Source organism: Hemitrygon akajei, chromosome 3, assembly GCF_048418815.1.
Source record: "Hemitrygon akajei chromosome 3, sHemAka1.3, whole genome shotgun sequence".
Lineage (NCBI taxonomy): Eukaryota > Metazoa > Chordata > Chondrichthyes > Myliobatiformes > Dasyatidae > Hemitrygon > Hemitrygon akajei.
In genome coordinates this window covers 81,076,408-81,103,819 of record NC_133126.1, presented here as the reverse complement: position 1 = coordinate 81,103,819, position 27,412 = coordinate 81,076,408, and the positions used below count along the sequence as shown (strand labels likewise).

The 27,412-nt window shown below is 41.1% G+C and overlaps 2 long non-coding RNA genes across 2 annotated transcripts in view; one reads left to right on the top strand and one right to left on the bottom strand.

Moving 5' to 3' along the window:
- Positions 1 to 26,239, top strand: part of LOC140725153 (uncharacterized) — a 50,124-nt gene extending 23,885 nt beyond the window's left edge. The window contains exons 2-3 of the long non-coding RNA XR_012098278.1: positions 12,532 to 12,729; positions 26,106 to 26,239. This is a non-coding gene — a long non-coding RNA (uncharacterized lncRNA). The remainder of the gene's footprint in view (positions 1 to 12,531; positions 12,730 to 26,105) is intronic.
- LOC140725152 (uncharacterized) lies at positions 302 to 26,110 on the bottom strand. Its single transcript, XR_012098277.1, has 3 exons — positions 25,736 to 26,110; positions 25,179 to 25,264; positions 302 to 1,243 (listed from the first exon to the last, which is right to left on the bottom strand). It is a non-coding gene; the product is annotated as an uncharacterized lncRNA (long non-coding RNA).
- Positions 26,240 to 27,412: the final 1,173 nt, after the last annotated feature.

The following is a 27,412-nucleotide window of genomic DNA, read 5'->3' as shown; positions in this document are numbered from 1 at the left end:
TGAACTATAGCAAACCAGCACCTAACATATCCTTTACTTATCCCAATTTACCAAGGTCAATAAGTGTTACATAAATTTTGGTGCAAGATGGAGCCATTGGCAACTGTCCTTTACTTTTTATTAAAGGAATCTGTAACAAAACACTATATATCAAGTGGCTGTTCACAGCATTAGACATGAAACATAAAACTTCTCGTAAATGTGTTGATGTCTTAAAGGTGTGTTGTGGGATTTGTAAGTCACTGCTTGCAAAGGTGACTAAAGTAAATAAGAGAAACATGAGGTGGAAATTTATTGAAAAGTCATTTAAATTAAATATTTTTTAGAAGTGACACCAAATGGTTAATAGGTTGAAGTTTTGCAGCTGTGAGATGTTTTCCTCAGCGGTAGGTCAACTTGCTGAATTTCCACAAGGATTTTTTGGAGCTCTTTGACAATGAAACATTGGCTCCCATTATTAGATTTAAATTACCAACAAATCTACTATACGGTGGTATCCACCGGAAAGCTGCTATTACGTGGCTGAGAAATAACCATTTGTTTTTCAAAGGTTCCAAAGGTACAATTTAATGTCAGAGAAATGTATACAATATACATCCTGAAATACTTTTTCTTCACAACCATCCATGAAAACAAAGGAGTGCCCCAATGAATGAATGACAGCCAAATGTTAGAACCCCAAAGTACCCCCCCAGCTACCCCCTCCCACGTGTAAGTGGCAGCAAGCAACAATCCCCCTCTGCTACCAGCGAAAAAAAAAGCATTGGCTCCACCACTGAGCACTCAAGCGTGAGCAAAGCATCAGCAAAGACACAGACTTGCAGTTACTCCAAAGACTACATTGTTCACCTGGCATTCGACATACCGCAGGTTCTCTCTCTCCCTAATAAGTGACGAGGAAGTGTCTCTGTTTTCACAGCGAGCAGGGAGACATAACAAACAACTCACTGGTTTACAATGTTAAAAGTTTGCCACGTCGCTTTTTTCAAGCTCTGAGCCCAAAGATCATGAGTCTCTCAGCACACAACTGCAGATATTCCAACTCTCCTGATGACACACGGGTCTCCTGTCATGACACCGACCCTCAATCTGCCCGCCTCCAGAGGCCCGAGATCCTAGGCTTCCAAAGCCAAGCCCTTAGCATGCCAAACAACGGCCAGTCCTGAAACCCCGAGAGCGGGTCCCATTCCCGCAAAGAACCACAGTCAGCCTGTAACTCCAGGTCAGGGTCTTCAAAAGAACCCTGAAAGGGAAAAATAAAGATATTAAAGATGGAAATAGAGCTGTTTCCGAAGATGCAAGCAAAGGAGTTGCCGTTTAGCGCCATCATTATTCCACTCCGCTTCCCATAGAAACATCATTTTCACAATTTCAGACAGGAACATTTGCTCACTGCCCACAGTTTAACTGATTGTAACATAGGAGGAGAACTAGACCATTCAGCCCTTGAGCGTGCCCCCATCAATATGATTGCTGTTGATCTTCTCAAGTCTTCTGTGCAATTTGCTGATAGGAATTAATTCCTTGATCTTTCAGAAATAATCAGCATCTTCACTGAATTCTCTCATGATCTTAATCCATGACTCTCAGGGGAAAATAATTCCAGAAATATGCCACACCCGCAGTTTTAAATGACTGCCCCCGGTCTTGAAACTGTTTCCCCTCATTTGCAATTCTTCCATTAGTGGAAACATATCAACATCTAGTCAGTCATGATGCTGTATGTTTCCGTAAAATCACCTCTCATTCCTCTAAACTCCAAGAAATATAGATCTAGTTTCCTTACTTGTTTGTGATAGGACACTTTCTCAACCCAGGATTTAATCCAGTGAACGTGAACTGAACAGAAACTGTGCACGATACTCTGAGTGAGTCCACCACCAGCTTTCCGTGGGCTCACCCTCCTGAAGGCTGCTCGCACAAGGGTTTCAGAGACTGAAATCATAAGATCATCAGGGGATATGGGAGTTTGTGATGGTGCTTTTGTCTTTTGACGGTCAAAGTGAGCATAGAAGGCATTAAACACATCTGAAAGTGAAGCCCTGCTGTATTCTATATCACTGACTCACAGAGTACAGCACAGAAACAGGTCATGTGCTGAACTATTTAAACTGTTTACTTCCATTGATCTGCACTGGGCCAAAGCCCTCCATACCCCTACCATCCATGTACCTACCCAAACTTCTCTTAAATGTTGAATGAGCTGGCATGCACTACTTGTGCTGGCAACTTGTTCCACACTCTCATGATCCTCTGACTGAAGAAGTTTCCCTTCATGTTTTCCTTAAACTTTTCACCCTTAACCTATGACCTTTGGTTGTTGTCTCACCTAACCTCAGTGGAAAAGGCCAGCTTGCATTTGTCCTGTCTATACCCCTCATAATTTCGAATACCACTATCAATTCTCGTCTTAAACTTCAATGTTCGAAGGAATAAAGTCCAAACCTGTTCAATCCTTCCATATAACTCAGGTCCTCCAGACCCTATAGCAGTATTGTAAATTTTCTCTGTACTTGTTCAACTTTATTTATATCTTTCCTGCATGTAGGTGACCAAAACGGCACTTGATACTCCAAATTAGGTCTCTCCAACATCTTATACAACTTCAACTTAACATCCCATCTCCTTACTCAATACTTTAATTTATGAAGGCTAATGTGCCAAAAGCTTTCTTTACGACCATATCAATCTACCTGTGACACCACTTTCAATGAATTATGGACCTGTATTCCCAGATCCCTTTGTTCAAACACACTCCTCAGAGCCCTACCATTAACTGTGTAAGACCTGCACTGATTGGTCCTACGGAAGTACAACACCTCACACTTGTCTGCATTAAATTCCATCAGCCATTTCTCAGCCCATTTTTCCAGCTGGTCCAGATCCCGTTGCAAGCTATGATAGTCTTCCTTGCTGTCCACTACACCCCCAATCTTGGTGTCATCTGCAAATTTGCTGTCCCAGTTAACCACATTATCATCCAGATCATTGATATAGATGACAAACAACAAAGAATCCAGCACTGATCCCTGCAGCACTCCACTAATCACAGGCCTCCACTCAGAGAGCAACCATCTACTACCACTCTCTGGCTTCAAAGCAGCAAACAGTTCCTCATCTGGAATCTGCATATTCCATGAAGTTGATGCCACTTTGCCTCACTTCTATAGACTCTGTGTCTGTCTCCTAAGTAAATACAGATTCAAAAATAGATTTAAGATCTTCCTCATCTCTTTTGGCTCCACACATGGATTACCATTTTGATCTTCCAGAAGCCCAATTTTGTCCCTTGGCTCTTAAAATTTCAGCAGAATCCATTAGGATTCTTCTTCACCTTGTCTGCCAGAGCAACTTCATGCCTTCTTTAAGTCCTCCTGACACCCTTGTAAGTGTTCTGATACATTTCTTATGCTTAATTGTTCCCACCTCTCTGTAGCTGCAATGTGCCTCTTTCTTTCTTAACCAGGGCCTCAATATCACATACAAGCTTTGTACTCCATAATTTCACTTGATTTAACTTTATAAGAGGTAATAGCATTCAAGCCCTGCCACAACTGTCGAGCATCCTTCGTTGATTCAAGATTGATCTGGAATTGCTCCTTCGCCCATGAAGTGGCTTTCTGCAATCATACCTGTAATCGTACGTGTAACTTTCTCGGCCACCAGACCTGAATGCCTCTCATCTAGCTCTCAGTAGATTTCAGATCTCCTGGTTCACCCAGGGCTTCTGATTAGGGAGGTCTCTGAATGATTTTGTGGGGATGCGCTCATCTACAGCTGTTTTAATAAAGTTTGTTACAACCATGGTGTATTCATTCAGATCCTCATATAAGTCTTTGAACACAGCCCAGTCCATTGACTCGAAGCAGTTATTCTGCCTCCTGCGACCACCTCTTTGTTGTCTAATCTTTTGAGCATTCCTCTTTGTCCTCTGCCTGTACACAGGTAGGAGAAGGACAGCCAAGTAATCCACCTTACCAGAATGCAGTCTGAGCATGAAACAGTAAATATTCCTATCTTAATATAACAGTGGTCTAGCATGTTGGGACCTCTGATGCTACAAGTTATATGTTGATGGTAATTGGACAGGGTTTTCTTCAAACAAGTCTGGTTGAAATCCCCAACTATGATTTGAAATGCATCGGGATAGACTGTTTATTGTTTGGAGATGGCATCATGCAGTATCACAAACGCTTAATTATTGTCAGCCTCTGGTGGTATGTAAATTCCAGCGAGGATCACAGATGAGAATTCCCTATCTAAATAGAACGGAGAACATTTGACCGTTAGGTGTTCCAAGTTGGGGGAACACGAGTTCAACAAATCCGTCATATCAGAGCACCACCAAGAGTTTATCATGAAACACACACCTCCTCACCAATGGAAACAGCTTTCCTGTATCTACTCTTCCAATCCCAGAACCAAGGATTCAGAGGAGCCATTTTGGACTGATATGAGAAATCAATTTTCCCAGAGACTGGCGAATTTCTGGGATTTTTGTAAATAACCACACAATAGTGTCACACATGATAGGAAAAAAAATTGCATGCAAGGTTTTAGCAATTGATTGTTACCCAACATTGTAGGGCAGCTCAGGTAGCAGAGATAAAATCATAATTCAAGAAGCTGTTAGATGTGATTCTAACAACTAAAAAGATCAAGTAAAATGGGGAGAAAGCAGGAAGAAGGGACAAACTTTGGAGGATCGGCCTTGTTGAACGGCCATGTAGGCTTCAAGGACTGAATAGCCTACTTTCACTTCTATTTTCTATGTTGTTCACCTTCAACACTAAAACATATTATCTGTCATTATTTCCGAGATCTAAGCAAATGGAAGATTTTCTAGATTTGCAGCTGCAGCTACAGATTAAAATTATTTAACAGGTTGTGAGATTTTTTGCATGTCACGATGCCATCAAATAACTACAGTACATTTCTATAGCATATATAATTATAGCAAGGTCTTCATTTCTTTAAATGTTATGTTTCCAAAATTATCTTCTTGTCCAAATGCACAGAGAGCATCACTCTTTTTAGGATGTTGAGTATTTGACATCTGGTTTATTATCTAGTTGACCTTGGCAGATGAGACTGTTTATATTGTTCTACCACTAAAATGAGACTACTAAAATGTGGAGATCAGCTGCAAATCCTGGTTAAATAAATGAGAGAAGTAGCCATGCTACTAATTGGTAGAACTATCAGCCAAGGAACATATACAGGGATATTTGGAGGTCAGAAAACACTTCCAAGACTCGTCAGCGTCACACTACAGGAATGAACCCATGTTGGATCACAACCAGTTGCCAAAATCCTGCCTGCAATTTAGTTCTGATTTACAGGTTAAGTAAACATTGTTTTTGGCACCTTGCTTGTGTTGACTTCCCAGTGAGGCTTTGTGGAGTTAGGTAAGAGGGGGTTGCAAAAATATATATTGGGGGAGAATTTGTTGTCGCCATGTCCCTAGCCTTAACTGGCATATTAGGAGTTTTGAATTTTTCAGAAATGTTAAAATTTTCAAAAATGATTGTAAAATTGTAAACGATTCATTGACAATTTTTAAAACTAAAATTAAGAATACTGTATATAAAAGCATAAAAAAATGTCCAGGTCAATTGGAATGGTTGGAGTTGAGGTTTTTTTTTGCCAGTTTCCAGTGGGTAGATGCCCAAGATCAGAGCTGGGTGGCTCTGGAGGTTCATCCTCCATAAGGCTCTAAGTTACATTACTATTGTGAAAGTCACAGCAATGTACGCCAGCAGGTTCAGACTTTCTTGCCTGCTCAAGAATCTAACCATTAGATCTCTCTGTTTCTATTTCTGGAGACAGCCTATCCGCCGATGTCTACTACAAACCTACTAACTCCCACAGCTAACTAGACTATTCCTCCTCCCACCCTGTCTCCTACAAAAATGCTATCCCTTTCTCTCAATTCCTCCGCCTCCACCGCATCTGCTCTCAGGATGAGGCCTTTCATTCTAGGACAAAGGAGATGTCTTCCTTTTTTAAAGAAAGGGGCTTCCCTTCGTCCACTATCAACTCTGTCCTCCATCGCGTCTCCCGTATTTCACGCACCTCTGCCCTCACCCCATCCCCCCGCCAGCCCACCAGGGATACAGTCCCCCTGGTCCTCACCTATCACCTTACCAGCCTACAGATCCAACGTATAATCCTCCGTAACTTCCGCCACCTCCTACGTGATCCCACCACCAGCCACATCTTCCCCTCCCCCCCACTCTCGGCTTTCCGCAGGGATTGCTCCCTACGTGACTCCCTTGTCCATTCATCCCCCCCATCCCTCCCCACCGACCTCCCTCCGGGCACTCATCCCTGCAAACGGAAGAATTGCTACACCTACCCCCACACTTCTTCCCTCACCACCATCCTAGGCCCCAGACAGTCCTTTCAGGTGAGGCACCACTTCACCTGCGAGTCAACTGGGGTGATATACTGTATCCAGTGCTCCCGATGTAGCCATTTATACATTGGGGAGACCCACCGCAGACTGGGAGACCGTTTCGCCGAACACCAGCACTCGGTCCTCCAGCAGTGGCGGGATCTCCCTGTGGCCACACACTTCAATTCCACAGACCACTCCCACTCCGACATGTCTGTCCATGGCCTCCTCTACCATCAAGATGAGGCCACACACAGGTCGATGGAGCAATACCTTATCTCCCGCCTAGGTAGCCTCCTACCTGCCGGCATGAACATCCAACTCACAGACCTCCATTGATACCCCTGCCTCCCCTTACCCCATCCCTATCTATTATTTTAGTCTGGTTCACTTTCTCTCTCTTTTTCCCCCCCTCACTATAATCTCCCCCCCAGCCCTACCTTTCTTTCTCTTTTATTTTCCATAATTCTCCACCTTCCCCCAGCCCATTTCCCTCCAGCCTATCACTTCCCAGCTCTCTGCTTCATCCGTCCCCCCACTTCTTATCCCCTCTCCACCATCCCATGTTACTTCACTCCTGATGAAGGGTTTCGGCCCGAAACGTCGTCACTACCTCCTCCCATAGATGCTGTCTGGCCTGCTGAGTTCTGCCAGCATTTTGTGTTTTTATTTATTTCCAACATCTGCAGATTCACTCGTGAATCTAACCATTAGTCTCATTTATGTAGGGAATGCAGTGTAGTATTGCCAGTTTTCCCTATACCTGGCTTGCAATGCTCTTCTAATTGTATCTGAATGGTACTGGCACATGAAGGGCATAGTTTGGAGTTTCCAACCTACGTAGTTGATAATCGGCTCTTTCCAACCCAGTCCTTCAATTCCTGTACCACCAGTTTTCCTTCAGCGGATTAAACCCTCCTTCCTCCCCGGTCACCAATCCTCCTCCTGCCCTGGTCACTGGCCAGTCTCTTGGTTGAGATTGCCTCCAAGACTCCATCTATGGTGTCTCCTGCCCAGCAGCTGGCCAACATGGTGGACTGCTGAAGAGGCTGTCACAACAGATTTCACAACCTCCACCCAGAATCGGATTTGACTTATACATTTATTTAGAGATGCAGCACGTAACAAGCCCTTCTGAACCAACGAGCGTGCGTGATCCAATTACATCCATCTGACCAATCAAGCTACTTAACCTGTACGTCTTTGGGGTGTAGGAGAAAACTAGAGCACCTAGAGGAAACCCTTGCGGTCATGGAGAGAACAGACAGCAGCAGAATTGCTATATTCTGTCAGGCAGAGTGGATGGAATGTACTTTGCCATTTAATGAGCTTGGGGTGGGGCAGATGAGCACTCATTCAGCAGGGTGCCAGTAACCAAGCTAGGTTTTTCACTTGGTTATGACGTGAAGTGGGAGGAATCTTGGAAAGTGTTGGTTTACCAAAACTACCCAGTCTAGGTTTCAGTATCAGTGAGTGTCCTGCTAAATTCTAGTTTTGAAAAGAATTACACACTTGTGGGAATGCTTGGTGGAGTAGACAGAGCATTTACCACTATTGGCTGATCCAGTTGATGCATTCCAATGAAGCTATAGAGAAGACAACATTCTTCAAAAATGTTGACTTCTCTTTGCGTTCTGTAGTGCTGAGCATCAGATATGAGCAGCACCGGCAGCAATAAAGTTACTTCAGCTGATTCTCTACATCTCTGCCTGTGGCTGGAGCAGGTGTGATCTAGCAAACAGAATTTCGTGAGCTTACTCAGTAAATCTGTAGAATAGTAACTACAACAGGACCAATGAAAGATCAACCAGAAGACAACAGACTGTGCAAATGCAAATATAAATAAATATCAATACCATGGAGAGCATTCTGACAGGTGGATCACTGTCTGGTATGGAGGGGCTACAGCACAGGACTGGAAGAAGCTGCAGAGGGTTGTAAATATAGTCAGCTCCATCTTGTGTACGAGCCTACAAAGTACCCAAGACATCTTTAGGGAGCAGTGTCTCAGAAAGGCAGCGTCCATTATTAAGGACCTCCAGCACCCAGAGCATGCCCTTTTCTCACTGTGACCATCAGGTAGGAGATACAGAAGCCTGAAGGCACACACTCAGCGATTCAGGAACAGCTTCTTCCCCTCTGCCATCCGATTCCTAAATGGACATTGAACCTTTGGACACTACTGCACTTTTTTCACAGTATTTCTGTGTTTGCACATTTTTAATCTATTCAATATACATAAATGATTTTCTTGTTTATTTATTATTATTATCATTATTATTATTATTTATTATTTTTTCTCTGCCAGATTATGTATCGCATTGAACTGCTGCTGCCAGGTTAACAAATTTCATGTCACGTGCCAATGATAATAAACATGATTCTGATTGTGATGAAATAACAAGATAAAGAGTCCTTAAAGTGATATCATTAGTTGTGGGAACATCTCACTTGCCCAGCCATTGAGTGTAGCGATCCACTTTTGTTCAAGAGCCTGATGGTTGAAGGGTAGTAACTGTTCTTGAACCTGGTGGTGCAAGTCCTGAGGCTCTTGTACCTTCTACCTGATAGCAGCAGCAAAAAATGAGTATAGCCTGGGTAGTGAGGATCTCTGATGGATGTTGCTTTCCTATGACAGCATTTCATGTAGATGTTCTTAATAGTTGGCAGGGCTTTACTGTGATGCACTGGACCGAATCCAGTACCTTTAGTAGGATTTCCCATTCAGAGACATTGGTATTTCCATACCAGGCCATGATACAGCCTATCAATAAACTCTCCACTACACATCTATAGGAGTTTGTCATAGTGTTTGATTTCATGCCAAATCTCTGCAGGCTCATAAGGAAGTAGAGGCGTTGCCGTGCTTTCTTTGCAATTGAATTTACATGCTGGGTCCAGGATAGGTCCTCTGAAATGATCTCTCCCTACCTCTGATCCTCCAATGAGGACTGGCTCATGGACGTCCACTTACCCTCTCCTGAAGTCTACAATCAGTACCTTGGTCTTTATCTATGGAACACAAACAAAAGCTTTTGACAGTATCTCAGTATGACAATATTAAACCAATACCAATGCAATGCCCTCTCTTCAATTTTGCCTTCTTTATCTCATTAATTTGCATGGATATCCAGGTGTCTACTTCCTAATGACTTCAGACTTCTAACTGCAGATTAACCTGTACATCCCATGGGCCCATATCCAGTGCAAACCATGGCAATACTGGCAAAAACTTTCTCTCCCTTATTTAGTCTTCAGTTTGATTTGGACCCAGGTTAGAGTACATTTAGACTGTTTTGCAATTTATTCTGTCACCCAACTTGAGCTTCGGATTATGAGCAGGTAAAAAAAAAACATCAGACATTTCAATAGTGTTGAATGTGGACAATTCCATATTGGCATGGATTAATTCTGTGAACAAAACGTAGAAAGTGTTCAGTCTCTCCTAACATGGAATGATCAATTTTATGTAATTATTTCACTTTGTGTGTGTGTCAAGTTCAACTAAAGAGATCAAGCATTGTGATATGATTTAAGACTCCACAGTTTCTGTTACATAATTTCAGGGAGAAATAATAAAATATAAATTATCTGCAAAACAATATGAATCATTTCTGCAGAGATAGAAGTAAAGTCCCTTCGCCAAGTCTTCTGAACTTCTCATTTATTACATGGTTTCATTGTTGTCATGTGTAAGATAAAGGGAAATGCATGGAGAAAGAACTATGGTTTCTGTAGCTGCTTCCTTTGAAGATGCTTTGTAGCCAGGGCTGAATCTGGTGACATGAAGCTGATAAATTTATTAACATAGAGATATTTTTCACTTGCAAGCTTGGGGAGTAAATCTTTCAAACATATAGGAGATGCATTGTTTGTTCTTCAGTGTGGTTTAGTCCTAATTATGGAGATCACTTTGGAAGCACATTGTTGAATTACTTTCAGTACATGGACTGAAGGGGTTCAAATAGATGACTTACTAGGACTCCTAGGCTGGGGCAATAAATGCTTAACAGCAGTGCCTGGAACGGAAAAAAGGGTGTTTTCAGATCTCTAGAAGTTATTGTCATTCTTTTTATCTCCATGTGTAAGATTGTGGTGGATAAGGGCTCCTCACCAACCCCCTCACCTAGAGGGGAGAATATATATGTCCCTAACCACGCCATCCTTCTAAAGTCTTCATTGCCATATCTACTTTTTCCATGGTTATGCCTGGGAAAATCTTTTAAGTGATCTTCTTCCATTATTCAAATCTACAAGGTTTTTCCATTATTATCTTTTATTATGTACCCTCTCATAACCTTCATTTACAGACATTTGACAGGATCCAACATGGTAGGTTGGTCAAGAAAATAAAGGCACATGGGATCCTGAATGATCTGGCTACCTGGAGCCAAAATGTCTTGGAGGCAGAGGATGGGGCAAGAATGCAGAACAGTCTATGGCCGTTGGTGTACGACAGGAATTGATGCTGGGCACTTGATTTTGTGTTGTATACTTCGATGTGAATGTAGGAGGAATGATTACTAAGTTTACAAATAGCATGAAAATTGGTGGTGTTGTGGCTTGCAAGAAAGGTCTAAGACATCAGAGGATACATGATCCGATGGAAATTTGGGCGGAGTTAACAAGTAAACTCCACTTTGGGTGGTCAGCTGCAAAAGGAGGAGGGTTTGCATGGGGCTAGCAGCACAATGATGTAAAAGCCCAGTGATACAGAAACACCATCAAAAGCTCCAAGGACCTCATCCCCAGGAGAGGAAGAATCTTCACCCTGAAGTGAAAGACTGGCCCAGGACAGAGGACTCCGGTGAGCTTCTGTTTGTGGCCTATTACCAGAAGGGGTGATGGGCTTAACTAAATAAGTAAGTTAACAAGTTGAATTTAATTTTGACAATTTCAATCTGATGGAATTTAGGAAATCAAATAGTGTTAGGACGTATACAGGAAATTGTAGAATGTTAATGAACAGAGAGACCTACTGTGTCCAAGTCCTTATTTCCTTGCACAGGGAGGTGAAGAAGGTGCGAGGCATGCCTGTCTTCCTAGGTTAGGGCATAGAACGTAAGAGATGGAATGTTATGTTGAAAGTTTGCAAAACACTCAAGTATGCAATGTGAAGTATAGTGTGCAGTGTTACCAGCAGTGACCCAGGTCTGTGAGAGATATATCCATTTTTGTTCCGTAGTCTTACTTTTCATTTGTAATAATGCAAGTTGTTCTTAGTTAACTTATTTGTTAGTACTTTTGAGAGCAACTCTCTGTACTTTCTTCGAACAGGGCTACCAAGGATCTTTCTCCTTGCCTCATGAAATGTATAGTTAGGGTTAATTGCTGTGGAGAAGTAATCAGAAATTGAATACTTTCATTTTCAGAAAATGGAAAATGGAACAGTGAACAGCAGTTGATAGATGAGGGATCCATTAAAGTATGAAAAAAGAACTTTATCTTGTGGTTAGAAAAGTGGCCAAATATTTGTACAATGCTCTTATAATGTTCCAGACACTTGGTAGCCACAGTCATAGAGTCAAAGGTTCATACAGCCTGTAAACAGGCCCTTCTGCGAAACTGGTTCCTGCTAATCAAGATGCTCATCTGAATTGACCCTATTTGCCAGTGTTTGGCCCATAGCCTTCTAAACCATTCCGATCCCTGTGCTTGTCCAAGTACCTTTTAAAAGTTGCTATTGTACTGAGCCCATCCACTTCCTTTGGCAGTTGATTCCACATATATTCCACCCCATGTGTTAAATAGATACTCGTCAGGTTCCTATTAAATATTTTCCCTCTCCTTTAAACCTATTCCCTCTAGTTCTTGAGTCCCCAATATGAGGGGAAAAAGTGCATTCACCCTGTTTATACCCCTCTTGATATTTTAAGATCACCTGGATACCTCCATAAGGTCACCAATGAGTCTCACACACCCCATGGGAAATGTCCTGACCTGCCTAAGCTCTTTTTTACTCATTCACTTGAATCCTGCCAACATATTTGTAAATCTTTTCTGCATTCTTTTCAGATCTTCCCTATGGCAGGGTGACCAAAACTGAACTCAGTACTCCAACTACTCCACAATACTTCAAGGATCAGAGTTGGGGAGGATCAACAACTTTAAATTCCTCACTGTTATTATTTCAGATGACCTGTCCTGCGCCCAGCACGTAAGTGCAATTGTGAAGAAAGCATGGTAGCACCTCTACTTCCTTAGAAGTTTGTGAAGACTCCGCATGACATCTAAAACTTTGACAAACTTCCACTGATGTGCAGTATATTGACTGACTGCATCACAGCCTGGTATGGAAATATAATGCCCTTCTACAGAAAATCCTACAAAAGGTAATGGATTCTATTATGGTTTTTGGATTTACTGAGTACGGGCACAAGAAATGAATCTCTGACATATATGTACTTTATAATAAATTTACTTTGAACTTTAAACTTGAACAAGTTTTAACTTTGAACAAGTGTGTTCTCACTAAAGTCTTGTACAACTGCATCATGCCTTCCTAACATTTGGACTCAATGCCCTGACTGATGAAGACCAACATGCCAAAAGCCTTCTTCACAATCCTGTCTCCCTTAGACTCCACTTTCAGATGTATCTGAGCTGTAAGGTCCTTCCATCCCATGACGTTCCCCCAGGGATAACATACACTCTGAAAGTCCTACCTTGCTCAAGCTTTCCAAAACGCAACCACTCACATTTATCTGCATTAAACTCCATTTGCTATTCCTCAGCCCACTTACTCAGCTGAACAAGATCCCTCTGTAATTTTTGATAACTTTCTTCACTGTCCATAATACCACCTATTTTACAATCATTGGCAACTTACTAACCATGCCTCGTACATTCACATCCAAATCTTTGATACTGATGACAAGCAACAATGTCCCAGAACTGACCCCTGAGGTACATCATTAATTACAACCTTACATCATTACTGTCTGTTTCCTAGCATTAAACCAATTGTGTATCCAGTTTAACCAACACTCCCTAATTTTATACAATCTAATCTTTCAGAGCAGTTTACCATTAAGAACCTCTTTAAAGGCTTACTGGAGTCTAGATAGTTGGGTTGAGTTGTTCTCTGATCTTGACAATTTACTTGCAAGTGTTTCGTCACCATGCGAGAAGACATCGTCAGTGTGCTGTTAGCCTTGGCCTTTATATACTTTTCAGTCAGTGGACTGGATGTTATTTTGGCAACTCAGTTGTGATGTGGGGCGGAAATCTTGTTGTTGATTGGCTGTGTGGCAAACTTTGTGCGTTGTGGTCAGGAATTTTGCCGGCATTGGCTCATAAATACGATTGAGGTCCATGTGCTTGTTTACAGAATTGTTCGCAGAAAACCACGCTTCTAGGAACTCTCTTACATGCCACGTGTTCGCTTGCACCATGGCTTCCACTGATGCCCAGTTGAATTTGCGCTACTCTTGATCTTCATCAGTAGATACCAGTGAGAGATCATCATGTCGTTTTACAGCCAGTTGATGTTCCAGGATCCTTGTGGCTAGGTTTCTCCAGTTTGGCTGATGTAATGCTTGCTGCAGTCCCCACAATGGATTTTGTAGACCACATTGCTCCTGTCCAACAGCTTGGTTTGTACTTTTGGTCTCCTCAACATTGCTGTTGGCTTGTGCACAACTGAAATTCTATGTTCTCGGAGCAGTTGGCCGTAATTTCCAAGATATTTTGAATGAGTGGAAGGACAACCTGTTTGGTCACTTCTTGGTCAGTGCATTGTCAACCTCGTCCATATAGGTCATGCCTACTGTCTGACCCTCATAGATCTTTCTGGTCACATCATCAAAAAAATTCAATAAAGTTTATAAAGAATGCTCTACAAAGCACAAAGCCATACTGACTACCCATAATCAACCCTTGTCTTTACAGTTTGATGCATATCTTATTCTTCAAAATCCTTTCCAGTAACTTATCTATCACATGTACTAGAATTACTGTTCTACAGTTCTAATTTTTCTTTGCGGTCCTTCTTAAATGCACAACATTTGCTACCCACCAATCTACTGGCACGTCACCTGTGGCTAACTATGATGCAAATTTCTTAGCCATGGTTCCTGAAATTCCTTTTCTCACCTTACACAGTGTTCTTGGATAAACCAGGTCAGGCTCTGGAGAAACACACACAAAATGCTGGAGTAACTCAGCAGGCCTGGCAGCATTTAAGGAGAAGAGTACAGTCAACTTCATCGGATCTCGGCCTAAAGCATCAACTGTACTCTTTTCCATAGATGTTGAGGTCCTCCAGCATTTTATGTGTGTTGCTTGGATTTCCCGCATCTGCAGATTTTCTCTTGTTTGTTTCAGGCTCTAGAAATTTATCTCCCTTCATACATTTTAAGATGCCCGGCACATCCACTATTGTAATATGGACTAACCCCAAGACTTCTCCACTAACTTTCTCTAGTTCTGAAGTCTTCATGTCTTACTTCACAGTAAAAACCAGGGAGGAATATTCATTGAACACCTTGCCCATCTCTGCAAATCCTCTTTGGTCTTTAGGGTGCCCCATTCTCTCTTTCATTTCTTTAATATATTTATATTACTTATTTAATATACTTATATAATCTCTTTAGATGCTTCTTAATTTTCTCTGCCAAAGCTATAGTATCTCCTGCTCTCTTTTTGCCCAACTGCTTTTCTTCTTGAGTACACTCCTGAATCCTTCTCCAGGGATTCACTTGATCCCCACTGTCTGTACCTGATCCATGCCTCCTTATCTGGGCTAGGCCCTCAATATATCTTATCGTCCAGGGTTCCCAACTCCAACCAGCTGTGCACTTTACTCCAAAAAGAATATGCAGACTTTGAGCTCTCTTCATCACATGTTTAAAAAATTCCCAGTTGCCAAATATCCCTTAAACACCCTTTGTAAGCTCCAATCTCACACCATCAACATTTTGCAATACCCCAATTTAGAACTTACACCTATGGACCAGATCTGTGCTATTCTATTGCTATTTTAAAACTCATCAAACTATGTTCTCTGATCCCTAAGTGTTTTATAGTTCCCATTGTCATCTGAGTCACTTGCCCACTCTGTGAAGTTGAGTGAAGCAAACCGATTTTTAAATTAAAATGCATCCTGGACATCATGGGCTGTGTGGTGTTGAACGTTCAACACAATCATGTCTTTATTCTGAATATTCATAAGGTGACTTTACTGTGATAAAGACATGTATGGGTTAAATGGATTATAACTTCAAGTTTACCTGACGTTTTCCATGACGTCAGTGAAACGTTTGGGGAAAATTTATCCAGTCTCACCCTTGAGAAACTTTTGGTGGAAAGGAAATGACTGATGGGCTTGGATTAAAATATAAACTTGATCCACATGAGCGATTACCTCAATATTTCTTTCTTGACAAGTTGGCTGAAGCGATAATAAACTTCAGCCCAGATTTTCCGCTGGGACGCGATCCATGCCAGAAGTGTGGTGAAATGTCACTGGCAGTGTCCGTGCAGTTGATTCTGGATCAGCTTAATTAGAATGATTCTGGATGAGCTCCAGGTATTCCAAATTCTTCAATAGGAACACCACTTTTTAACATAGAACAAAGGAGCAGAATTAGGCCGTTGAGTCTGCTCCACCATTCCAGGGAGGATTAAGTGTAGGTGATCTGGTCTAATGCCACAGGATTTTAAGTCCTGTAGTTGTGAATAAAGACAATCATCTTTAAAGTTGTTTAGGAAAGCTGTCCATGGGATTGCTTGCTTCGGAGATTCTTAAAAGCTGGATATTGATACTTGGGCTTAACTATACAATACAGAAACAAAGACAAGTTCACATTATTTTTGTGGGGAAATAAGGTTTGTGAATAACCAGGAGTCATTACAATTTAGTACCAGTGGTGACAGGAAAGCCTGAAGAAAGGCAATCATCCAGGAGAAACTTTTCTAATGTTTTCAGTGAGAAAAACAGTGATCACCATCAGAGATGGGCTGGTTGAATGGGCTGATGAATGGCAGATGAAATTTCAATGCTGAGCAGTGTTAGGCAATGTGGGCTGGTAAGGAACTATGATGAAGAGTAGGGATTCCCAACCTGGGTCTACGGACCTCTTGTTTAATAGTATCCATGGCATAAAACAGGCTGGGAACCCCTGATACAGAGTCTTACCTATATTCTCTCTTAATTGAGTAAGTAAATAGAACAGATCTTTCATCCGGACTTCGTTCCATTGTTGGTAAGCAGCCTTACCTTAACTGCCATTTCAGTGTGTATATCCACATGCATTGTACAACAGCTTCTGAGGTAGCAATCAACATTTGCTCCTTGGAATGAGCTCTGACTGAATCAGCTTGAAAAATTGTCACTACATACTGCACTCTTGCTGGCCGAGCAACAGCGACGTAATGTATGCATTCTGGAAGAGTAAGTGAACAACAGTGTTGAATCTGACAAGTTGTCTATTGTATTCACAGGTTGGTAACTTGTGGTAAGTTTATCCATTTTTTCACTATCTAATGCTTAAGAAGATATTTTCCCATTGGACCAAGAATGCTGTAATAGATCGACATTTTGCAGCGTGGTGCGAATAGATGTCAGAAGTTGCTAAGTTTGGTGATGATTGTAGAGTATTTGATTCCATTCACAACTCTCTAGTGAACAAAACAACACTTGCTGGCTTCAGTCACTCAACATCTCAGGCTACCTGAGAAATGGCAGGTAATGATCATTCTTCAGAAAATGAACATCTCCAATACAAGAGTGTATAACCACTGAATCTTGATATTATTGTCAATGTTGACTGTACACTCTGTTGGGTTAGTCACAAAACATGGTAACTGCAAAAGTAGGTCAAAATTTGGATATAGAACATAGAATATGGAAAACTACAGCACAATACAGGCCCTTTGGCCCACAAAGCTGTGCCAAACATGTCCTTACCTTAGGAATTACCATGGGTTACCCATAGCCCTCTATTTTTCTGAGCTCCATGTACCAATCCATGAGTCTCTTAAAAGACCCTTTCGTATCCACCTCCACCGCCACCAGCAGCCCATTCCACACACTCACCACTCTCTGCGTAAAAAACTTACCCCTGACATCTCCTCTGTACCTACTTCCAAGCACCTTAAACCTGTGCCCTCTCATGCTAGCCATCTCAGCCCTGGGAAAAAGCCTCTGACTATCCACATAATCAATGCCTCTCATCATCTTGTACACCTCTATCAGGTCACCTCTCATCCTCCGTCACTCCAAGGAGAAAAGTTCACCCAACCTATTCTCATAAGGTATGCTCCCTAATCCAGGCAACATCCTTGTAAATCCCCTCTGCACCCTTTCTATGGTTCTTATGAGTGACTCAAAGCCTGGCATCCCAAGGCCATTCCACCATCTACATGGCACGAATCAGGAATATTATGCAATATCCTCCACTTACAAGAGCTTCATGGTTGATAGATTATTACCCCTCAACTATCAGGCTCTTTAACCAGTGGGAATAACGTCACTCACTTCACTTGTCCCATCACTGAACTGTTCTCACAACCCATGGACCTACTTTCAAGGTCTTTTCATCTCATATTCTCAATATTCATCATTATTATTTGCCTTTATTTCCTTTTTACTTGCACGGTTTGTTGTCTTTTGCACATTGTTTGTTTGTTCATCCTGTTGGGTGCAGTCTTTCATTGACTCTTTTATGTTTTGTTGATTTATTGAGTATGCCCACAAGAAAGTGAATCTCAGGGTTGTATGTGTTGACACATAAGTACTTCGATAATAAAGTTACTTTGAATTTTGTCTTGATATGTCAACAGCTCTCAAGAATCTCACCACCATCCAGCGCAAAGCAGCCCATGTTGACTGGTACCCCATCAACCATCCTGAACATTCATTCTTTTACCACCCAAAGCATGCAATTGCAAAGTGCACTTGCATAGGCTATTTCAACAGCATTTCCTAAATCCATGACCTCCACCAGGAAGCATAAGGACACCAAGTGGCCTCCAAGTGGCCCACGATCCTTCCTTAGAAAAGAATGCCTGGTGCTTCATCACCACTGGATCTAGTTCCTGGAGTTCCCTCCCAACACACTGCTGGTGTACCTCCACCAGAGAAATTGCAATAGATTGAGAAGTTTGCTCATCACCACTTTCTCAAGAGCAGTTGGGTATGAGGAATAAATGTTGGCCATTGCCACCCAGATATCTATATGTACTGTATATACAGTATGTAAGTGTGTGTATGTGTGTGTGTGTGAGAGAGAGAGAGAGAGAGAGAGAGAGAGAGAGAGAGAGAGAGAGAGAGAGAGAGAGAGAGAGAGAGAGAGAGAGAGAGAGAGAGAGAGAGAGAGAGAGAGAGAGAGAGAACTAACATGTAATGAGGCAATGCAGTTTAAATCAGCAATTCTAAAAGGGTGCAGAAGAAGAGAGATCCTGGGCAGGGGTTCCCAACCTGGGGTCCATGGACCTCCTCAGTTAATGGTAAGAGCCCATGGCATAAAAAGGTTTGGGAACCCCTCATCTAGATATGTATGTAGATATGTATATGTCCTGACAGCAGAGCTTGTTGAAAGATTTGAAATCCTGATTGTTATAAAAGAGGCCAAGTACAGGACAGAAGACAACTATAAGGCACTGGTTTGCCCACATAACAAGACCATAAGAAATAGGGGTGGAATTATCCTATTTCTGCCCCTTTTGAGCATGGCTGATTTCTTCTCTCTATCCTGTTCACCAGTCTTCTCTCTATAATGTCTGACACCCTTACTAATTAAGTACCTATCAATCTCTGCCTTAAATATACCCAATGACTTGGCCTCCTCATCTGTCTGTAGCAATGAATTCCACAGATTCACCTCCCTTTGCCTAAATACATATGAAGTCCTGTGTCACTCTGAATGCAGATGGGGCAGCAAAGGACAGCTGGAGTAGCTTATGGGTTGAGAGACTTTGAATAAAAGGACCCACCAATAAACCTAGAATAGCTCTCCTTGAAGTGGGTTTTGATGGAAACGCTCAAAATAAAGACAAATTGTATCCTTTGGCCGAAGGGTCAAGAACCAAAGGTTGCGGACTCGAGATGATCAAATTAACAAAAGAGACAAGAGGAAACACTTTTCCTTGCACTCAGTCACTGTGATCAGGGAGGATAGGTTTGAAAGGATTGTGAAAGTCAATTCACTTACAGCTTTCAAAGAGGAATCGGCCAACACAAGAGCAAAATGCATCACTGAAAGGATGCAGCCCAGGAATGGAGTGAATTGGATTCTCTTCCCCAGGAGTGGAGTGCTTTGAATTCTGATGCACAATGCTGGCATGAACTCAGAGGGTACATGGCTGGATTTTGCCCTGAAATTATTGCTATTCTAATTGTTCTGAAATTTCAACCATTTTAAAGAACTTGTTTCGAACAATTTGGTCATTTATAAGAGAGCTAGAGTAAACATAAGGTGGAATCAGTTTGTCGGTGACCTGTATTTAGTGTCTGAAATGGGCACGTTTGCTGAGGAATTTAAATGGAACGAGGCAGCTCCAGTGACCCAGATTCAATCCTAACCTGGGTTCAATCCTGTCTGTGTTGAGTTTGCATGTTCTCACTTAAACTGTGTGGGTTTTGCCCAGACATTCTGATATCCTCCCACATCCCAGAACTGTACAGGTTGGAGGGTGAAGGGGCACTGAGGTTGCCCCTAGAGCAGCTAAAGGGGAGGTGTGTGGGATTGTTGTGCATGGGAGGGAGAATGGATTGTATAAATAAACCCTTTCTTACAGCTCATACGTGAGGGAAAAGATTATTTAAGAGAATGAATAGATTTGATAGGCTGAATGAAGAATAATCTTGCAGGGATCTGGACTAATTGGTTTGCAGTTCAAATACAGAGCCCATGATCCTGAGCCAGATGCTATCTTTTTTTTTGTTTTTGAATTCCAGGCAAGACTTCTGATTACAATATATAGATTTAGGAAATTATAGAGAATGCCATTCCTCGTAAGAACAAGTACTGACACACTGATGCACCATCAGTAACTCAGAGATGTAAAGGCGAGGTATCGGCTTTTATTGACTGGAAGAAGGAACAAGCAGTGATTGACCACCATACTACATCCTGGAGACTGAGGCCGGGCTCAGACCTCCAATCGCCTTTACACAGGGGTCTGTGGGAGGAGCCACAGAAGCAGTCAGCAGGGGGGCGTGTCCAGACAGGTATATGTCGTTCACCACACACACTGCCTGAGAAAATGATGGGTGCAGGTAACCTTACAATATTCTGCATCAACACTTGCATCACAAAGGCATAGAGGGCTGCAGAACAAGTGCTGATACATGGGATGAGTATAAGTGAGTACTTGAGGGTCAGCATTTGACATGGCGAACTGCAGAGTCTGCTATATGATTCCAATGTAGAAAGCTTGCCTGTGATGATCAGAATTGCGCTTGAAATACAACCACAATGCATCCAACTCCATCTTCTTTCAGAGCTTATATTTTACCACAGGAGTTGGAAAATCTCAACAAGCCACATATACAGCCGAGGAGAACTGGAAGTGGGCCCTCGCTCTGCTTTATTAATTAACATGCTCTGCTTTATTCAAATTGGCCCGTAAGATATTCATTCTTACTGAAGAAAAACCCTCTCCCCAAACCTTGGATAATGAATGTACCCACAATAAACACTCACTTTGGACCCAAATGATGTAAACTAACACTGTTAGTATGGTGCCAATTTAAAATATTGGCTTTCCAATTGGTTTCTGCAGCACGATCAAGGTCATGTACAGTAACAGTTGCCTGTCTTTTCAGAAGCTGTTTTTTTTTATCTTTACAGACTCCACAGAGTCTATACAGCAAAACCCAAGTGAAATGTTTGCAGCTCAGTGCAGCCATAATTCAAAGTTTAACACCCTGTTTTCCATTGAAGTCTTTTGGGGAACACAAGGCAAATGAGTTACAACAAACTGACAGTGCTTTGGCTTCAAACACATGTTGGTTGGTGGTGTCAACAGGGGGAGTTTGTGGTGGTGTTGCAACCCTCACAAGGTACAAGAAATAAAAGAACTATCAAAAAGTCATATAAATCCTCTGTCACTCCAGAACTTGGCCGTCCAAAAATACTACATTCATAAATTAGCATCCTCGCTTGCTGCAGGCAGACAAAGGTTAAAAGCTTTCTCAAATCTTCTCTGTCTCACCACCATAGATTGCTGTTTTTTTAAAATATATTTTCCCTATCTAAAAGTTGCTGAACTTTTTCTACATTAAAACCAAAATGTGGCTGAGTCATCACTGATTGCTGAGGAAAAAGCCATAGCCAATTTTCTTATCAGACTTGTGTGAGCCTCTGGTTCTGAAGTACTGGCAAGTTGGCTTTTATTTTGGGAGTAATGGCTATTTTTCACCCACTTTTTGTTGACTATATGTTAGTAATAATGATGCTTTTACTATTTTGTCTGGAAGAGATATTTGAACATAGAACATGGGACAGTACAGCACAGTACAAGCTCTTATACACCTTGCTTACCTACTGCCAGTTATGCCACTGGCGTTCAGGGCAGCAATTAAGTATTTTTTCTTTATTGCTGTTTCCTTAACAATTTTTCTTTAATCAGTCAAGGTTATTAGCCCTGAGCTGAAATCCCAAACACTGAGGACTGTTGGATCACTCTTAGTCTGGCCTCTACCCTTTGACCTTTTTTGACAAGGTTGACCCTACCAAGAGCCAAAGCACAAGGCGCTGACTCCAGCCAATGTAGCTCTCTGGGTTATTGATGCATGCAAGTCTCCAAATCCTATGACAAGGCTGTGGGCCTCTTGGAGACTATATAAACCTATTCCACTATCAATCTTCCCTCCTACACAGCACATAACTCTTCATTTTCTTACATCCATGTACCTATCGAAGAGCAAACACGAGGAAATCTGCAGATGCTGGAAATTCAAACAGCACACACAAAATGCTGGTGGAACACAGCAGGCCAGGCAGCATCTATAAGGAGAAGCACTGTCGACGTTTCCAGCTAAGATCTCGGCCCGAAACGTCAACAGTGCTTCTCCTTATAGATGCTGCCTGGCCTGCTGTGTTCCACCAGCATTTTGTGTGTGTTGTTTTACCTATCTAAGAGTCTCTTAAATGTCCCTCTTGTATCAGCCTCTACCACCACATCAACAGTGCATTCCTGGGCACCTACCACTCTTTCTATCACACCCTGAAACACTTAGTATGATTATGACTAATCTAAACTGCCACATCTCCCATTCTTTGATTGATTAAAAATTTATTCACCTTTGATTTCATTACTTCTAATGATCCAACACTATTTGCCTGCTGGGAATTCATCACCTTCTGCTAGAATAAATTTCTATTAATTCCACTTTAAAATGTCTCTTTCGGTCTTTATGTCCTTTTGTTCAAGACTCTTCTTCTCATGAAAGAACCACAGAATCTGCACTGTCAAGCCCTATTAGGACCTTATATGTTTGAATAAGGTCACCCCTCATTTTTCTGAATTCTAAGGAGTACAGACTCAAATTATTTAGTCTCTTTTGGTTGGGCAACACTCTCATCCCAGGAATTGGCCTAGTGAATCTCCTCTCCCTCCAATGTTACTGCACCTTTCTTTAGGTAAGGGGGCCAAAACCGTACTCAGTATTCCAGATGAGGCCACATCATCATCCTGTACATTTACAATCCAATATCATTATCCTTAAACTCTAACTCCTTTGCATTGAAGGGTAATATGCCCTTTGCCACCTTAACTACTTGCTAGACCTGCCTGTTAGCTTTTTGTGATTCATGTACTAGGGCACCTAAATCCCTCAGTACTTCACTCACTTTCACTCTCTATCCATTTAGATAATAACCTGCCTTTTGATTTCTGATACCAAAGTACATGGACTCTCAGTTACTCACTCTCAATACATAGAGAGTGGCTTGGTACTTTGAAAAATGTCACAAGCACTTGAATATGGTTACCTCGTGAAGAGCCTCTCTTGTTTCTTATTAATACCCTCATAATCCGCAGCAGCCCAATGTATCTTCAAAGTTCAAAGTAAATTTATTATCAATGTACATGTATGTCACCATATACAACCCTGAGATTCAGTTTCTTGTGGGCATACTGAATAAATCCATGATAGAATAACAACCATAATAGAATCAATGAAAGACCACACCAACTTGGGTGTTCAGCCAGTGTGCAAAAGAAACAAACTGTCCCAATACAAAAAGAAATAAATAATAATAATAAATAAATAAGCATTAATAATACACTTTTTTGCCTTTATAGTTACAATGTTCATCTTCCAATCTGATGTTAGCTTCTTCTTTCAGATTGGAAAGAAGCCATTTTACCAGAGTGGAATCCGGACACGTTACCCTACCTTGTATGAATGATATTGTATTTACTTCCCCTTGATATTTAGTGTTGGATCATTCTGCCTATTATGCTACTCAACCTACAAAAAGAATAGGTGAGCAAACAGGATATTAATCTTCATCGAGATCCTGTTGCCATTTCTGGGGATGTTCTGAGTCTCCTTACATTAGGTCCTGAAATAACCCTACAGCTGACGAAAAATAAAGGCATAGGACAGTAAGAAACACTTAGTGTCTGTGGTGAGAGAAGCAAAGGGTCTCCAGTCTGGACCCTTAATTCTACTTTCCCTTTCCTACATACTGAGTGTTTCTAACATTTTCTGATCTTTTATCAGTTTTCTTCCATCCTCAGTGGTTTTTAAATTTTCATTAATTTAGGGTGATTTCATCTCTTATCACCAATGACTAGCTAGTCCTATCTGATTTTTGACATTGCAAGGTAGTTGTATTGACATTATATTGAAAGACAGAACCTACACTTGTCTGGCAATGACAGCTTTGAATCCTTTCCTCAATCAACTTGCATTGAATGATGAAACCAGTTAAGAAAGCAATATGGAGACTACAGAATCTGGAGCAATAAAAAAATCTGCTGCAGGAACTCAGATCAAGCAGCATCTGTGGGAGGAAAGGAATATTCAGTATTTCAGGTCAAATCCTTAATCATAACTAGTTGATGCAAGGTTTCAATCTAAAACATTGATAGTTCTTTGTAACAAAGCAATAGGCAGTCCAAACCCACAACATTTTTAGCCTCTATAATCATCAAAGAATTGGAAAGTCTAAATGAAATTCTTCTATTTGTCATCTCACTTTAGCTGATTCTGAAAATGGTGCAATTTTGTACCATTCAGGACAATTCCCCTTTCTCAGATTTCCTGTATCTGCAGTTAAGTCCGGATAATTTCAGACCAGTTATCTTTGTTTATCAGAGATCTTACCATGCTTTTACGTAGCTGGGATTCTATTTGCTTTTCTTGATATCGTCTGCAGTTGTCAATGACACTTTAATGGTCCATGTATATGCACTGCGTTCAATTGACCCATCACAGCTGCTTGCTGTTCAATGTTTGGAAAGAGTTTTGTCGAGTTCCATCAAATAGCTTGCCTGCATCAAAACTGATTTGCCACAACTTTGTTTATTCTTTATAATGATTTGTTCAATCTTTGTAATTTATGCAGCCATCATATTGCATGTGATTCTGCATTTGGTTAGGTTTTTTGACAAATTGGATTAGTTATGGTAGAGTAATAATAATAACAATAAAGCAGGAACCTTAGAAACCACACCCAGGAATGCACTGCCAGATTGACTACCTTTTTATGATCTCCGCCCTTCTCAACCTGGTCAATAGTTTAAAGTGCATAAGCAGAAACATTAGCTAAGGGTCTCTTGTGAGGTACTTTATGTAGCCAAATCACATAAATAACATACTCACAAACACAAGAGGTTCTGCAGATGCTGTAAATCCTAAGTAACACACAGACACAAAACGCTAGAGGAACTCAGCAGGTTAGGCAGTATCTACAGAGAGGAATAAAGATTCAACGTTTCAGGCCGAGACTCTTCATCAAGACATCCGGACAAATAACATCCTCATTCTTTATATTTTTATTTTCTTTAGCTATCTCTTCAAAACACTCAGTCAGGTTAGTCAGAAACAGCTGGCCTTTTACAGATACACAAAAGTTTTCAAGGTTTTTAATCATTCTATCCTTAATTGTAAACTCCAGCCATTTCAAGAAACCAGATATTGAGATAATTTTTTTCCTAAATAATGGAGTATTGTGTACAATTTTCCAATTGAAGGAACAATTCTTGAATTATCACCCATATCTTAACCGTCAAGTGTTTTTACGTACTTTTATTAACATTCTGAAATGGAACATCATCTCCATTTCTCCCTTTAGTACCACTATTTTTTTCTGTAATTGTGTTATTCATAGATTTCAATTATACTAAGATTATATCCCAAATTTTATTTAAGGGACTTACCTGTGATCAGTGGTTTATGGTGATCAGCCTTTTGATGTCCAGGAGGTTTCAGACTTGTCTGCATACACTGAAACATCGTTAAGGTCAGAAGATGGTGCACCTGACCTTATTCTGCATTGCTACACTCTAAAGGTCGGGCTGAATGGTGAATGAGTCACTTCTTTAATGTCATGTTTTCAATTATTTTCTAAAGCCTGGCAGCCCCATTGGAGATTAGGATGCCGTGGTTAGCATGGATCAGTTGGGTTGAAAGGCCTGTTTCTGTCCTATATTACTCTATGGGTCTATAATATTTTGATTTTCATTGTGTTTATTTTATTATATTATTTTTAAACTGAATCCCTTTAAATATTTTAAATGTCTCCATTAGAACTGCCATCAGGATATTATGGGAGGGACCTCCGCTGCCTCTATCTTCTGTGCCTGCTAGGCATCTGTCCAGGCTGATGGGACTGTAGACAGTGAACACAGACAGTAACGCAGCCATGAGTAGCAATTTACTCATGAGTACTTTCAGGTTACCTGGGATGTTTTCCGTTCCATTCACTATAAACATCGATGTAAGGTAATAGTTCACCATATTGACTTCTTAAATTCCTTTTATGTCATCATTGTATGCTTTAAAGAGGTTGCTCATTTTCCAAATTGTGGACCAATGTTATTTTTGATATTTCTTGCAAGTTGTTCTAAGCATTCCCTTGGACTTAATAAGTTTTATCAAGATCTGATTTGCCATGAATCTTTCTTGGTTGCCAGGGCCTGTACAAATGTTGGCTTATCCTGTGCTATTACTTTGCCCTATTACACCTTTCAGTGTCCTTGAGCAAATTTTTTTTGGGCAAACAGCACCCTTATCCTTTGGGCTGTAAGCTAGTGTAGTATCAGGTTAAATTCTTTTTTAGCACCACCTTCACCTCTTTGGTGATATTCCTTATTCATAAGTCTTGCTGAGCTTATCATGGACAACCTATCATTTCATAGACAAGTCAGCTTTGTGCAAATTTAGCATCTAAGTGCTGCTTCCGGTTTCTCCTCTTTCAAATTATGTATTGAACTTGAATCTTATTATAATCACTGTTAGATTCACGTCCACCACTGTTACACTGCTGATTAAACTCCTTGTTCTCACTGTGCTGCCATTATGTGCAGGAACTTTCACTAATCCTCCTTATTGCTGGGAACTTATCCCAGTTATAGCATCTTTAGTGCAGCCCCACATATGATTAATACAGGCTAAGTCTGAACCAGGCGCATGTTTGCCCGAGATTAGCTAAAACAGCACTTGCCTGGGGAGGGAGGCAGGCACTTTGGTGACCTGCATATCTCAGCCACCCATCCATAAATCAGTTGAGCAGCACTGCACAGCTGAAAACAGTTTACATGCAGTTTAGGGAGCCTGTGGTAAAATTGCTCTGATGCTCAAATACTGGTATTTTAGCCTAGAGTCCCTGGTCATCCACTAGGTCCAAACATAGTTGCTCACTTAAATATGATGGGTATTAACTAATCAATAGTATTAATAATCAATTATTTTCTACCAGGTTGTGCATATGCTTAAAGTATTGTTTTAATCATAATGTATTACTCGTGGAGCCTTCTGTCTGTTAAAAGTTATGGGTTCTGCTGTTGTGAATTAGTATTTTATAATGTTGAGCAGATGTGCCCTTTTTTTAATAG